At 43.6% G+C, this 14,734-nt stretch overlaps 1 protein-coding gene across 3 annotated transcripts in view; it reads left to right on the top strand.

Moving 5' to 3' along the window:
- Nucleotides 1-14,734, top strand: part of MRLN (myoregulin) — a 41,845-nt gene that overhangs the window by 12,973 nt on the left and 14,138 nt on the right. For 2 of the 3 annotated variants that reach the window (XR_008717610.1, XM_055589850.1), the window contains one exon: nt 11,813-11,961. The gene's annotated coding sequence lies outside the window, so the exon portion shown is untranslated. Of the gene's footprint in view, nt 1-1,353; nt 1,437-11,812; nt 11,962-14,734 lie in introns of those variants that run through there. The other variant, XR_008717609.1, reaches the window with a different exon arrangement.

Here is a 14,734-nt window from a genome sequence, read left to right as displayed (position 1 = left end):
CTGTGTGGATCACAACAAACTGTGGAAAATTCTTCAAGAGGTGGGAATACCAGACCACCTGACCTGCCTCCTGAGAAATCTGTATGCAGGTCAAGAAGCAACAGTTTGAACTGGACATGGAACAACAGACTGGTTCCAAATTGGGAAAGGAGTACGCCAAGGCTGTATATTGTTACCCTGCTTATTTAACTTATATGCAGTGTACATCATGGGAAATGCTGGACTGGATGAAGCACAAGCTGGAATCCAGGAGAAATATCAATAACCTCAGATATGCAGATGACACCACCTTTAGGGCAGAAAGCAAAGAACTCAAGATCTTGTTGGTAAAAGTGAGAGAGGAGAGAGAAAAATCTGGCTTAAAACTCAACATTCAGAAAACTAAGATCATGGCATCTGGTCCCATCACTTCATGGCAAATAGATGGGGAAACAGTGGAAACAGTGGCTGACTTTATTTTTGGGGGCTCCAAAATCACTGCAGATGGTGACTGCAGCCATGAAATTAAAAGACGCTTGCTCCTTGAAAGAAAAGTTATGACCAACCTAGACAGCATGTTAAAAAGCAGAGACACTACTTTGCCAACAAAGGTCCGTCTAGTCAAAGCTATAGTTTTCCAGTAGTTGTGTATGGATGTGAGAGTTGGACCATAAAGAAAGCTGAGCACTGAAGAATTGATGCTTTTGAACTGTGGTGTTGGAGAAGATTCTTGAGAGTCCCTTGGACTGCAAGGGGATCAAACCAGTCAATCCTAAAGGAAATCAGTCTTGAATATTCATTGAAAGGACTGATATGAAGCTGAAATTCCAATACTTTGGCCACCTGATGTGAAGAACTGAACCAGAAATAAGAAATGGGTGTTAGAGGTATTTAAGTTTATATGACTTGGGTTACACTAAAATAAATAAAATAAAGGAATTTGCGAAGGGAAGGTGGCTTGAGGTACACTTCTGTTATATATTTATTTTGGTATGGAAAGCCCTGACAATTCAAAATACCCCTTCTCATCTCCCCCAGTGTTGAATTTTCCTTGTTGGTTCCTAAGGGTTAAGAGCGGTGATATGCGAGGCAGAAATCTTATCCCTGGGAAGGACCCAATTTTCTGACTAGAGTGGGGTGTGTTGGAAAGAGCATAAACTGGGTTTCAGTAGACAGAGTTTTGAGTCTTCTTTGGCCACTTGCTTGCTCTGGCCCTGGATCAGTTCCTCAGCATCTTTTGGCATCAAGCATCTAGCTGTGTGCCTAGCACATAGGAAGCACTTACAAGCTCCTTATCTTTCTATATCTTACCCACTCAAATGGCCTAAACCGCACATCTGATGCCTCCTGGGCTTCTTATAGTCCTTCCCACCCAGTTCCAGCCAGGCAGTAAGTCTGACCAGTTTTACCTGCTAAATGCTGCTGAATCCTGCTTATCCTCCCCACTCCTGCCCCAGGTCAGTTCAGCCCTTATTGTTCACTGGACTCTTGTAGGAAATCGTTCCTCTGTGCTGGCCGCAGGTCCCGCTCCGATAACCATCTCTCACTCCTGCTAAGAATAGGAGAATTAACCAGATTTTGCCTATAAAAGAATAAAAATAGCAAGCAATCTTATCATTCTTACTCTCTGCTCTTCTATTGATAAAGGTTTCGTGTATGTTAACTCACTTAATCCTTGCAACATTTTTATGTGAGGATGACTGTTCTGATTTTTAGTTGACAGATGAAAAAACCGAGGTGTAGAGAGGTTGAATAACTTGGTTGGAGTTATACTGCTAGTAAATGAAGAAGCAGAATATTAAAATTTTATATGTCTCTTCTCGGTCTGTCTTGTCTCTGGCCACTTCTGCCTTGTTCTTTTTTTTTTTTTTTTTTAATATATTTTTTGCCACGCTGCGTCTGTGCACAGGTTTTTTCTAGTTGTGGCAAGCAGGGGCTGCTCTTTGTTAAGGTGCATGGGCTTCTCATTGTGATAGCCTCTCTTGTTGCGGAGCACAGGCTCTAGGGCACGTGGGCTTCAGCAGTTGCAGCACGTGGGCTCATCAGTAGATGTACATGGGCATAGTTGCTCCAAAGCATGTGGTGTTTTCCCGGACCAGGGATTGAACCTGTGTCCCCTGCATTGGCAGACAGATTCTTAACCACTGGACCACCAGGAAAGTCCCTGCCTTGTCCCTGCTAAGCCTTCAGGTGTGTAAGCCCCATGATGGTCTCTTCCCACCCATATCCATTCTACTCCTCCCATATTATTGCTTCCGTTAATAGCTCTGCTTGGAATGCTTTTCCTGTTGACTCCTTGGCAAGTTCCTACTTATCCTTTTGATACTGAGCAGGGTCCTGTAGGGTTCATGGGCACAGAGTCTCTCAAAGTTTCTTTGATTATAGGAAATAGCCTTCATTCAGCCTCCATGACCTTCCCTGAGTTCCCATGGGCAGATTCAAGCAGTTGTTGATTAGGGAAGGGAAAGGAGGCGAGACCAGAGAGAAACAAACAGCTAAGAGCAGCCTTGAAACAGGGTCCTGTTTCCCCATCAAGTGATACACACAATATCTTTGAGCTATTTTGCAGATATTGAAACTCCTCCAGGTGGGAGAAGTTAACAATTAACAATGGTATGCTGCCCACAGGGATGTAGACCCCAGACCAGTTGGACCTGAAGATTGGTGATGCAGACTCCTTACCTCACCACCACCCCATCAGAAGAATATCCATGAGAATCAATCACTCCCTCTTTGAACAATTACTATGAAACTTCTCACAGTCTTTCCCAAGTGGGGATATATGCCTTTGAGGACATGAGCCTGCTGGGTTCCCCTTTGCCTGGCAAAGCAATAAAGCTATCCTTTTCTACTTTGCCCCCAAACACTCTATCTCCGAGATTTTATTCGGCACCAATATACAGAGAAGCTGAGCTTTTGACATCACTTTCAGACTTGACCCTGGCATCACCTCCCCCATCATTCAGTCTTCCCATCTGGGTCGCCCTTGTGCTCTGTGCACACCTTCAAATATTTGAGGGGCTGCCTTGTATTAGGAATGAGACAGATGATGGAAACCCAGATTGAGAGGTGGTCTTCAGGATTTCAGAATCATTTAGGGAAAAGAGGCAAAAATCCCGGAGCAGAATAGCATAAGCAATCCTGGAAAGGTGAGCACAGGTCACTCAGAGGTCTCTAGCCTGGAGCTTGGGGAAACTAGAAAGAAATTCACAGTGAAGAACTGGGGCAAGGAAAGGCCATCTAGACAGAAGGAATGGCCATTTGCAAGCTCAGAGCCAAAACAGCTCGTGGTAGGCCTGGGGAAATAATTGAGTGCATTCATCTATTTGCTTATTTCCCCCAGTTGGCTGAGCTCCTTGAGGATATCAAGTCCCTTCTGCATGACTCACAGAGATCTCAGTGGACCTGCCCCTTGCTGCAAACTTATATATAACCTGACCCCTCTCCCCACCTCCTTGGAACAGTTCTCTCGGAGTCCCCTGAGAGGCTGTCTCCTGGGCTTGACGTCCTAAAAATTCCCACCAAATAAAATATAACTCTCAACTTCAAGGTTGTAACTACTTTTTAAAAAAATTTTATTTATTTATTTTAATTGGAGGCTAATAACTTTACAATATTGTGGTGATTTTTGCCATACATTGGCATGAATCAGCCACAGGTGTACATGTGTCCCCCATCCCGAACCCCACTCCCACCTCCCTCCCCATCCCAACCCTCTGGGTTTTCCCAGTGCACCAGCTTTGAGTGCCCTGTTTCATGCATCAAACTTGGACTGGTGATCCATTTCACATATGATAATATACATGTTTCAAAGCTATTCTCTCAAATCATCTCACCCTTGCCTTCTCCCACAGAGTCCAAAAGTCTGTTCTTTGTATCTGTGTCTCTTTTGCTGTCTTGCATATAGGGTCATCGTTACCATCTTTCTAAATTCCATATATAAATATATATGTTAGTATACTGTATTGGTGTTTTTCTTTCTGGCTTACTTCACTCTGTATAATAGGCTCCAGTTTCTTCCACCTCACTAGAACTGATTCAAATGCATTCTTTTTAATAGCTGAGTAATATTCCATTGTGTATATGTACCACAACTTCCTTATCCATTCATCTGCTGATGGACATCTAGGTTGCTTCTATGTCCTGGCTATTGTAAACAGTGCTGTGATGAACATTGGGGTACACGTGTCTCTTTCAATTCTGGTTTCCTCAGTGTGTATGCCCAGCAGGTGGATTGGCTGGGTTGCAAGTGACCACCTTTGCCCCCTTCTGTTAGGTAGGAAATTGTAGCTACTTTTCAAGTCGACAATACTTTCCCTTCTCCAGACTGGAAGTGGAAAACCTCTTGCCAATATCCCTGGCCTGCATATAGACTCCTCTGCAGGATTGGTCAGATATCTGAAAGCCTCTTCTAAAGGCAAGGTCCCTGTAGAGCCCTGAGAGACTGAACATACATTGGCCAGACTATAAATAAAAATAGAACCCTGGCCCACAGCTTGCTGCAATCTGCCCAGGAAGCCATCCTCCTAACAACAGTAGCCAGTCCAGGAAGCCAAATCTTAATCCCTGTGGCAATTGATCCCAAACAGCCAAGACTTGATTAAGAACTGACAGCCTCCCTAATTTTTGTACCTACTTCCGCTATAGGATAGACAGGAGAAAGCCAGAACGCACCCCTAACCAATTACACAGGAAAGCTCCATGTCTCACTGGCCTATCTACTGCTTCTCCACGCTAACAGCCTCCAATCAGGGCTTCCTACCCTTTTTATCCACCAGAAAACTGTCACACTCTAACCTCTGCTTTTTTTTAAAATTATTTTTGTTTACTTATTTGTGACTGTGTTGCTGCATCGGCTTTCCTCTAGTTTCGGTGAGCGGGAGCTATTCCTCGTGGAGGTGTGTGGGCTTCTCACTGTGGTGGCTTCTCTTGTTGCAGAGCATGGGCTCTGGGCACATAGTAGTTGCAGCACATGGGTTCAGTAGTCTTAGTTCCCGGGCTCTAGAGCACAGGCTCAGTAGTTGTGGCACACCGGCTTAGCTGCTCCATGGCAGGTGGGATCTTCCCGGACCAGGGATTGCACTCACGTCTCCTGCATTAGCAGGCGGATTCTTTACCACTGAGCCACCGGGGAAGCCCTTCTGCCTGCTTTTGAGTTTCTGTCACATGCAAGTGATGATGGTCAACTCCCTTGCTAGAGCAAGCTCTAAATCAATAGCCTTTGCGTGTTCTCATATGGGTGGTCTTCATTCACTTCCACGGATCAGAAGTTTCCTGAAGCTCAGAGTATTCCATTGATTTTTTTCACTCTTGGATACAATTTCCCTTTCTTTAAACACGAGATTGTTTTTAACCAACACTTTTCAATAATGTCCCCAAACCTACTCTAAACATTGACCAGAATTGATCATGTTTGTGCTGCATGATGCTAGTGGTAAAGAACCCACCTGCCAATGTAGGAGACATAGGAGACTTGAGTTTGATCCCTGGGTCAGGAAGATCCCCTGGAGGAGAACATGGCAACCCACTCCAGTATTCTTACCTGGAGAATCCCATGGACAGAGGAGCCTGGCGGGCTACTGTCCACAGGGTCACAAAGAGTCCGACAGGACTGAAGCGACTTAGCCTGCAAGCACGTGCTGGAAAGAGCACTGTTTCCTAGGAGACAAGAATAACACCTGGATTCCCAAATCTGCGCTCGGTGCTGTGAGTCTGCAAGTCTCTTAGACTTCTGCTACCTCCATCTCCTTACCTGTAAAATAGGACTAAGACATGATTGTCTGGTTAAGTATTTGGACCATACCCCATAGTCCTCTGGCCTTCCCTGATAGCTTAGTTGGTAAAGAATCTGCCTGCAATGCAAGAGACACTGGTTCTATTCCTGGGTTGGGAAGATCTGCTGGAGAAGGGATAGGCTACCCACTCCAGTATTCTTGGGCTTCCCTTGTAGCTCAGCTGGTAAAGAATCCACCTGTAATGCTGGAGACCTGGGTTCAGTCCCTGGGTTGGGAAGACCCCCTGGAGAAGGAAAAGGCTACCCACACCAAGATTCTGGCCTAGAGAATGCCATGGACTTTATAGTCCATGGAGTTGCAAAAAGTTGGATATGACTGAGCAACTTTCACTTTCACTTTCCATGGTCCTCAATATTTATAACACTGGGTACACCTCTCAGCACTTTCCTACAGTAAAAAAAAAAAAAAAAAATTCTAGAGGAAGATATGGAGATATTTTATTTGAAAAGACTATGGCAATGGGGGGAGGGGCACTGTTGTAATAGAGTGCTTGGAGCCGGAGATTTGCAAGGGTCTCCGACAGGTTTTGGAGAAGGCAATGGCACCCCACTCCAGTACTCTTGCCTGGAGAATCCCATGGACGGAGGAGCCTGGTAGACTGCAGTCCATGGGGTCGCGAAGAGTCAGGCACGACTGAGCAACTTCCCTTTCACTTTTCACTTTCATGCATTGGAGAAGGAAATGGCAACCCACTCCAGTGTTCTTGCCTGGAGAATCCCAGGGACGGGGGAGCCTGGTGGGCTGCCATCTATGGGGTCGCACAGAGTCGGACACAACTGAAGTGACTTAGCAGCAGCAGCAGCAGCTGACAGGTTTCGTCAGGAAGGGCTGTGCGGTGTTCTGATGCTGGCTCAGGTTGAAAGTGGGTCAAGGTTCAGGCTCCTCAGGGGAGGGAAGAAGCCAGAGTAAAGTTAGGTCAGGCCATGTCAGCAGGCGTTTTGTCCATAATGGTCAGTAGTGTTAGTCGCTCAGTTGTGTCAGATTCTTTATGACCCTGTGGTCTGTAGCCTGCCAGGTTTCTCTGTCCATGGAATTCTCTAGGCAAGAATACTGGAATGGGTAGCCATTCTCTTCTCCAGGGGATCTTCCTGACCCAGGGACTGGGGTCTCCTGCATTGAAGGCAGATTCTTTACCATTTGAGCCACCAGGTACCCCTGATGGTAAGTGGGCTCAAACAATTTAGCTAATCATTGATAGACAAATAAGGGGGCTGGAGTTTGTGTCTAGGTAAATGAGGGAGTATCTATGAATCTCATCCAAGTTACATGAAGGGTGTTTTTTTTCTTCCCATTTTATTGAGATATAATTGACATACAGCACTATATTAAATTTAAAGTGTACAGCATAATGATTTGACTTACATATATCATGAGATGGTTGCCCCAATGAGTTTAGTGACCATCCATCATCATATATATATATATCATATCATATATATATCATATATAATATCATATATTTATATATATATAAAGCAATAGGAAAAAAAAGTATTTTTTTGTGATGAGTACTCTTAGAATTTACTCTCTTGACAGCTTTTATACCTAACATACAACAATGTTTTGTTTGTTGTTTGTTTTGGGGCTGAGATATACAGCTAGGAAGAAACTGTAAAAAAAAAAAAAAAAAGAATATAAATCATCAATACATCAATTTTTAAAAGTTTGTTACAAAAACAGTGCAATTGATGAGGAAATGTGGTTGTTTCTGGCCATGTAAAACAAAATAATATCAATTTGAAATCAAAGTGACAAATATTTTTTTAAAATAGAAGATCACATGATTGTAAAGAACTTTAGCTCTTCCCAAAGTGAGAAAACTTTGTTCCTTTAAGTCATCAAGGATGTGGTAAAGTCAGCATAAGGCACAGGAAAGTATTCCGGTAAGACATAGAATCCTTTGCCTTTTAGGCAGACTGAGAACACTTTTCTAATCTCTTAAGAAGCAGATCAGTAATCCAAGAAAATTTTGTCATTTGGCAACGAGAAAATAGAATTTCAGTTTTTCACCAGTATAATATTTGATACTAGTGATCTTTTAAAGGCAATCTTATAATAAGCCCATTAACCCTTAACAAAGGCTTCCCTCATAGCTCAGTTGATAAAGAATCTGCCTGCAATGCAGGAGACCTGGGTTCAATTCCTGGGTTGGGAAGAGTCAGACACGACTTAGCGACTAAACCACCACCAACCCTTTAACAAATGTTGACCATGACAAATACAGTTCCCTTTCTGTGAACCTTCTACAACTTTCTATATCCATGCAGATTTTGTCCTCTGCATCCCTGCTCCTCACTCTCAAACAACCAATCATCTTACTTTAGGACAAAGCTACTTTCTTTCCCTTAACAAAAACACATCCTGAATACCTTGCATACAAATCTATTTTCCTATGCAGTTATTTCTCCCAGAGACTCATTCACAGATAATGATCATAACTTTTAACCCCAGCAACTTCTGTTCCACAGAAATAACTGAAAAGTGGATACTTGTGAATTGTCACACACCATTTTATAGCAAAGCTTATGAACGTACATCTCACAACCTTTTATGGCCATATACATCTTTACAGTACAGCTTCTTGATGTGGCAAAAGAAAACACATTCACTAACAGATCAAAATATATAAAGTCTTAAAATTATGCTTAGTTGTTAATATTTCAGTATTTTATCTTATTAGAAATGATGTAGGGTTTCCCTGGTGGCTCAGTGGTAAATAATCTGTCTGCCAATGCAGGAGACACAGGTTTGATCCCTGGTCTGGGATGATCCCACATGCCACGAAGAGCTAAACCCGTGTGCCACAACTACTGAGTCTGTGCTGTAAAGCCAGGGAGCCTCAGCTGCTGAGCCCACGTGCTGCAACGACTGAAGCCCGTGTGCCCTAGAACCTGTGCTATGCAACAGGAGAAGCCACCACAGGGAGAAGTCCCTGCCCTGCAACTAGAGAGTAGCTCCCCCTCTGCACAGCTAGAGAAAAGCCCGCACAGCAACGGAGACCCAGCACAGCCAAAAATAAATACATTAATTAATTAGATTATTTTTAAAAAATAGTTATTTGAGGTGGTTTACAGGGAAATTAAAAAAAAAGAAGAAATGATGTATGTAGATCATCTAGCATAAATCGGGACATGCCAAGGACTACAGGCAGTCACCAAGCTCCAGGACCAGATAAGAAAAAATTGTCCCTTAGAACCTGCAAAACATCCCTTAGAACCATCATACCTGGTGGCTCAGATGGTAAAGCGTCTGCCTACAATGCAGGAGACCTGGGTTCAATCCCTGGGTTGGGAAGATCTCTTGGAGAAGGAAATGGCAACCCACTCCAGTATTCTTGGCTGGAAAATCCCATGGATGGAGGAACCTGGTAGGCTATAGTCCATGGGGTCACAGAGAGTCGGACACGACTGAGCGACTTCACTTCACTAGAACCTGCAGAAGGAGGATGGCCCTGCCGACACCTCAATTTCAGATTCTAGCCTCCAGAACTCTGAGACAACAAATTTGTTGTTCAAAGCCACACAGTTTATGACATTTTGTTAGGACAGCCCTAGGAAACTCATCCAGTTAGTAACCCGTGGGATTAGATAATCACATCAGACATAAAGACCTTAAAGACAGGAAAGATCATCCCCCTCATGTTACTGCTCTAATGCTTCTCATACTGTCCCAATGCAAAGAATCCTCCTTCATTCAATCCTCAGTTGAGGAGCTGAAGGAACTTCCTGGAAAAATCTCACAAGAGGAACCAAAGAGAAATAGGAGGGGCCTCGCAGAAGAGCCAGAGGAAAGTCACGTTGCCTGGAAGAATCACTGTAACTCAGCATGTCATGTGAGACGGCCGTCCAAAGCCTGAATGAAGATCCCAGATCCCTAGGACACAGAGGCTCAGAGAAGCCAAGGTGAAAACCTAGGTGAAGATGGCCTGGTCCACGGGAGGGCTGCCATTCAGTCTGAAACATGGCACCAGCGAACTGTCCAAGACAAATCCAGGTTTAGGTAAGGGGGAGTATTTGAAAGGACTATTGTAAGTGCTTGCCAGAGGTTGGAGGAAAGGCAGGCAGTGGACGGTGGCTCTCTAATGCGGATGAGAGTTTCAGTTTTGCAAGATGAAAAAGTTCTGGAGATCTGTAGCACAATAGCGTGAGCATACTTAACATGACCAAACCACACACTTAAAAATGTTTAGGGTGCTAATGTTTACGATATGTGCCTTTTACCACAACTTACAAAAATACTCAAAAAAGAGAAAAGACTTATAATATGGGGAAAAGGCCCACTGCAAAATAACATGTTGAACAAGACTGCAAGCATCTCAAAGGTCAGGTGGAAAATGGCTTTTTAAAAATTTTGTTGTTTGTTGTTCAGTCAGTAAGTCATGTCCAACTCTGTGACCCCATGGACTGCAGCACATCAGGCTTCTCTGTCCTTCACTGTCTCCCAGAGTTTGCTCAAATTCATCTCCATGCTATCTAACTCTCTCATCCTCTACTGCCCCCTTTTCCTCGTGCCCTCAGTCTTTCCCAGCATCAGAGTCTTTTCCAATGAGTCCGCTCTTCACCTCAGGTGGCCAAAGTATTGGAGCTTCAGCTTCAGCATCATCAGTCCTTCCAAAGAATATTCAGGGTTGATTTCCTTTAAGATTGACTGGTTTGATCTCCTTGCTGTCCAAGGAACTCTCAAGAGTCTTCTCCAGTACCACAATTCAAAAGCATCAATTCTTCAATGCTCAGCCTTCTTTATGGTTCAACTCTCACATCTGTACATGACTACTGGAAAAACCATAGCTCTCACTATACAGACCTTTGTCAGCAAAATAATGTCTCTGATTTTTAATACACTGTCTAGGTTTATCATAGCTTTTCCTCCAAGGAACAAATGTTTTTTTTAATTTCATGGCTGCAGTCACCCTCCATAGTGATTTTGGACCCCAAGAAAATAAAGTCTGTCTCTGCTTCCACTTTTCCCCCAAAGGGGAGTAAACAAGACCGGAAGGAGCTGGATGTTGCCTATGGGGTGAACAAGTTGATGGCTGGACCATTGATTAGGGAATGTCCATGTTCATGGTCAGCTTTTGGGCTGGGGGAGGATGATTAAGGAAGGGTTGTTCTGAACTATGCTGATTCAGGTTGAAGGTGGGTCAAATGTCAGGGGCCTGGCTGGAGAGGAGATGCCCCAGTTGAGTTTGAAAAAAAGAATAGTCACCAGGCCTGAACCAGGGTGGCAGCTGGATCCTTACAAATTGGACATTGGAGGAGCGTTTGTTCCCTTCAATTCTATATCTTTATATAATCTAATAACTTTTGTGTGATCCTCAGTTTTCTTTTAACACTTCAGACAGATACAGAACCAGTGTTTAATGTAAGTTAGAAGATAGGTAGTTCTTGGTCTGAACAATTTGCTGTCAGTGGTTAGGGGAAGGGAGGCATAGACTTAGATTTTTTGGAAATAGTTGATAGTTTTTCGAAAGGGAAGACCCGCTGTAAACCAGGAGCCAGGTCATGACTATTTCCATTCTTTGAACTTGAATTCTACAGGTTTCCCCTTATTATGATGCTGTCACAGTGCACCCCTCCCCCAACACACATACATGCACTTTGCCAGGAAAGGTTTTGGGATTATTTGTGGGTGAGAGACTGATACACTCACAAGAAAACGAACCTTAACAAACTGATAATGTGCATTTGAAAATCCATCTGTTTATGTATTTGAAAAATAGGAAATTCAACAGAAACAAAGCAAAAATTTGTAGTTTGAGAAGATATTCAAATATTAATATCCATGGAAAAGAATTGCTCAGAAGAACAAAGGAAAGCTTGACGTTGCTTGAGTCATGACATTTTCCAAGAGAGTAAGATAGTGGAGAGTGGTTAGTTCATGTTGAACTTTTAGCACCTTTGACATGAGTACTGATTGTGGAGGGGCCCACCCCTACTCATGGGTTATTTGCACTCCTCTGTGGGCCTAAGGGTATTTTTGTCATCATTTATCCCACCTGTGTCTGTCTGTTCCTCCCCACTCGCCTCCTCCCGTGACAGCCTGGCTCATGTTTCTCAGCAAAGCGCTAAGCCAGTTATTAATAACAGCCCAGCGAGTCTCCCGAGCCACCTAGGAGCAGATGGTGTTTTTCACAAAAGAGAGAGATCATCTCCTTGACTTTGGACTTCGCTTATCGAACCCCTGAACAGTAAGTTTGTTTTTTTTTTTTAAGTGGCCTTTTAAAATGTTGACAAGAGGAAAGTTTAGCAGAAGTCTTGCTTGGTTCTGGTAGGAGAATACAGGAAGCTCAAAGACTCTGGAAGACTATTTTCTCTCCTTATCTTTCAATGTCTCTCCAGTTTTTTATAAGGCTGGTTATATGATCTAATATGAATTAGAATTCTATCCCCTCCATTTCCTTCTGGCTTAATAAAGGCAGAAGGAGAAGCAAGGGATTAATATGATCTCAAAGCTTGACCCAGCCTTGTGGTCATGCCAGATATTAATATTTATTATTAATTATTTTATATTAATTATTATTATTAACAGTATTTCTCTTTCTGTGTTCCCTCCCCAAAGAGAGAATGTCAGTGATTTCAAAGAGAAGTTTCACATACGGAAAGTGTCTGCAGGGGAATATTGGACTGGACACTTGGGCCTTGTCTCTCATTTTCCCATGTTTGAGGTTTGCTGCAGAGAAAGGGCGTCTGTCATGTTGCTTGAATTTATTGCCTTCTTTAGTGTTTAGCCAAAGGCTTTGTCCTTGCAGCCTTTTTTTTTTTTTCGTTTTGAAATAATGGTTGTTTCTGAGAGTCCTGAAAAGTAGGTCACTGTGTTTTCGGTCTAGAAAAGGAGGACCCTGAAGCTGGGGCCTTGCCCAGCCCTCTCAGAAAAGATGAAAGCTGACACTCCAGTCCCTCCTCAGGATTACAGACGAAGAGAGTTTTCTGCTTCGGTTACGTATGTTCAGTCCTCTTGAACATGTGCATCAGGCTGCTAAATAAGAGAGGCATCACAGGGACTGGAAGGAGGCGGATGCTGGCTTGGTACTGAGGCCTGGCTCAACAAGCTGTGCGACCTTAAGCAAGTAGTCACCCTCTCTGAGCCTCAGTTTCCTTGTTTATGAGATGAGAGTTATAACCTCTTTGATAAGGTGGTGGGTTTTACTCACCATGTTTCTAAGTGGCCGAGTATGGAAACATTATTGATGAAGTCCCTCATTTGAATTTTTTCTTGAATCTTCTTAACCTAGACCCTCCAACGTGGTCTTTGATGGGAAAGTTTAAACAGCAGGGACAATAATTGGCTTTTAGTGCTTTTAGTAACTTCATCCTTAGGATCGTGTCAGCCATGGGAATGCTGAGGATGGGGCCATTGGAGGATGCCATATGGTAAGCAGTTCGGGACATTAGGCTATGGCTAAACTACAAGAGATAGTGAAGGATGAGGAAGCCTGGCATGCTGCAGTCCACGGGATTGCAAAGAGCTGGACATGACTTAGTGACTAAACAACTACAACAAGATCAACGATGCTGGGGAAACTTTCAAAACAATTTCAAAGCACAAGCTATTGTTTTAATAAACTTTTCTGCTCTTCTATAATCAGCATTCTGAAATTTTTCTTTTGGTTCCATGCTTCTGTCATTCTGAAAGATCTGGTTACCCCTCTTCCTAGCTCTAATTCTGTGTCTGAATGAGACAGAAAGGAGGGTTGTTTCAGAGAATACCTACTTCCCAAAGTGTTACCCTGTATGCTCAGGAGACAGGATGAGATTTTTGTTTTCCACTGCAAGCTTTCATTCTGCAAATGTTTATTTAATTCCCACTGTGTGAAGACACAGTGCTAGATTAGCAAAGGGTCAGTAAACTCAGAATAAGGTAGGAGAGAGAAGTCATTTCATGAGCAACTGATGTAAGTCAGAATGGCCTTGATCCATGGCACATGAGAACTACAAACAGTGGGCAGGCATCCCACAGGGCCATCATTCCCAAAACTTATTCACTGAGGATGGGTATTATCATCAGACCTTACCTTGGAGAGCTGTGCATTCTTAGAAAACAGCTCATTGCTTTTCAGTGTTCCTCCCTGGGTTTACCTTCTAAGCAACAAGCTTGGGAGGCACAGAAAAACTCACCATGAAGCCAAATCTCATCCTCCCCACCCCAGTTTTTTTTTTTTGGAGTACCGGTTTTGTTCCAAAGTGAAAGTGAAAGTTGCTCAGTCGTGTCCAACTCTTTGCAACTCCATGGACTATACAGTTCATAGAATTCTCTAGGCCAGAATACTTGTGTGGGTAGCCTTTTCCTTCTCCAGGGATCTTTCCAACCCAGGGATCGAACCCAGGTCTCCCTCATTGCAGGCAGATTCTTTAGCAGCTGAGCCACAAGGGAAGCCCAAGAATACTAGAGAGGGTAGCCTGTCCCTTCTCCAGCAGATCTTCCCAACCCAGGAACAGAACCAGTGTCTTCTGCATTGCAGCTGGATTCTTTACCAACTGAGCTATCAGGGAAGCCCCAGCCCTGTGCTAAATGCTAGAAATTTAATTTGGCCTTAGAAGAGGTTACAGTCTTTCATTGAACCTGAAATTCTGTTACTCCAACCTGGCCATCTGCCTTCTCAGCTTAACTTGACTCCAAATAACACTTAGCTGGTTTCAGAAATCAGATATTAGATTAAAAAGACAAAACTGCTAGCAGTGAATTTAGGCAAAGGAGTGTGTGTTGCAGGCCAAGAAAGTAGTTTGAAAGGTTTTCCTGAATGCTTTTAAGAAGTCAAACAGGTCCAGAGACCTCCCCTCCACTCGCCAAACTTAGGAGGACACTTGTTTCGATATGAGAGCTCTGCAGATAAAACCCCCAAAGCCAACAAATAAGCACCTGGCCTCAGCTCCACTCCTGCTTCATCACACCATGGAAGGTGTCATGTGGCACTGCCCTGTGGGGTTCCGCAAGGAAGCTTTGTAGGGCTGGTCCTCGCCACA

Source organism: Bubalus kerabau, chromosome 1 (assembly GCF_029407905.1).
Source record: "Bubalus kerabau isolate K-KA32 ecotype Philippines breed swamp buffalo chromosome 1, PCC_UOA_SB_1v2, whole genome shotgun sequence".
In the NCBI taxonomy this organism is placed as follows: Eukaryota; Metazoa; Chordata; class Mammalia; order Artiodactyla; family Bovidae; genus Bubalus; species Bubalus kerabau.
Note: the sequence above shows the minus strand (reverse complement) of the source record. Positions and strands in the feature narration are given on the sequence as shown.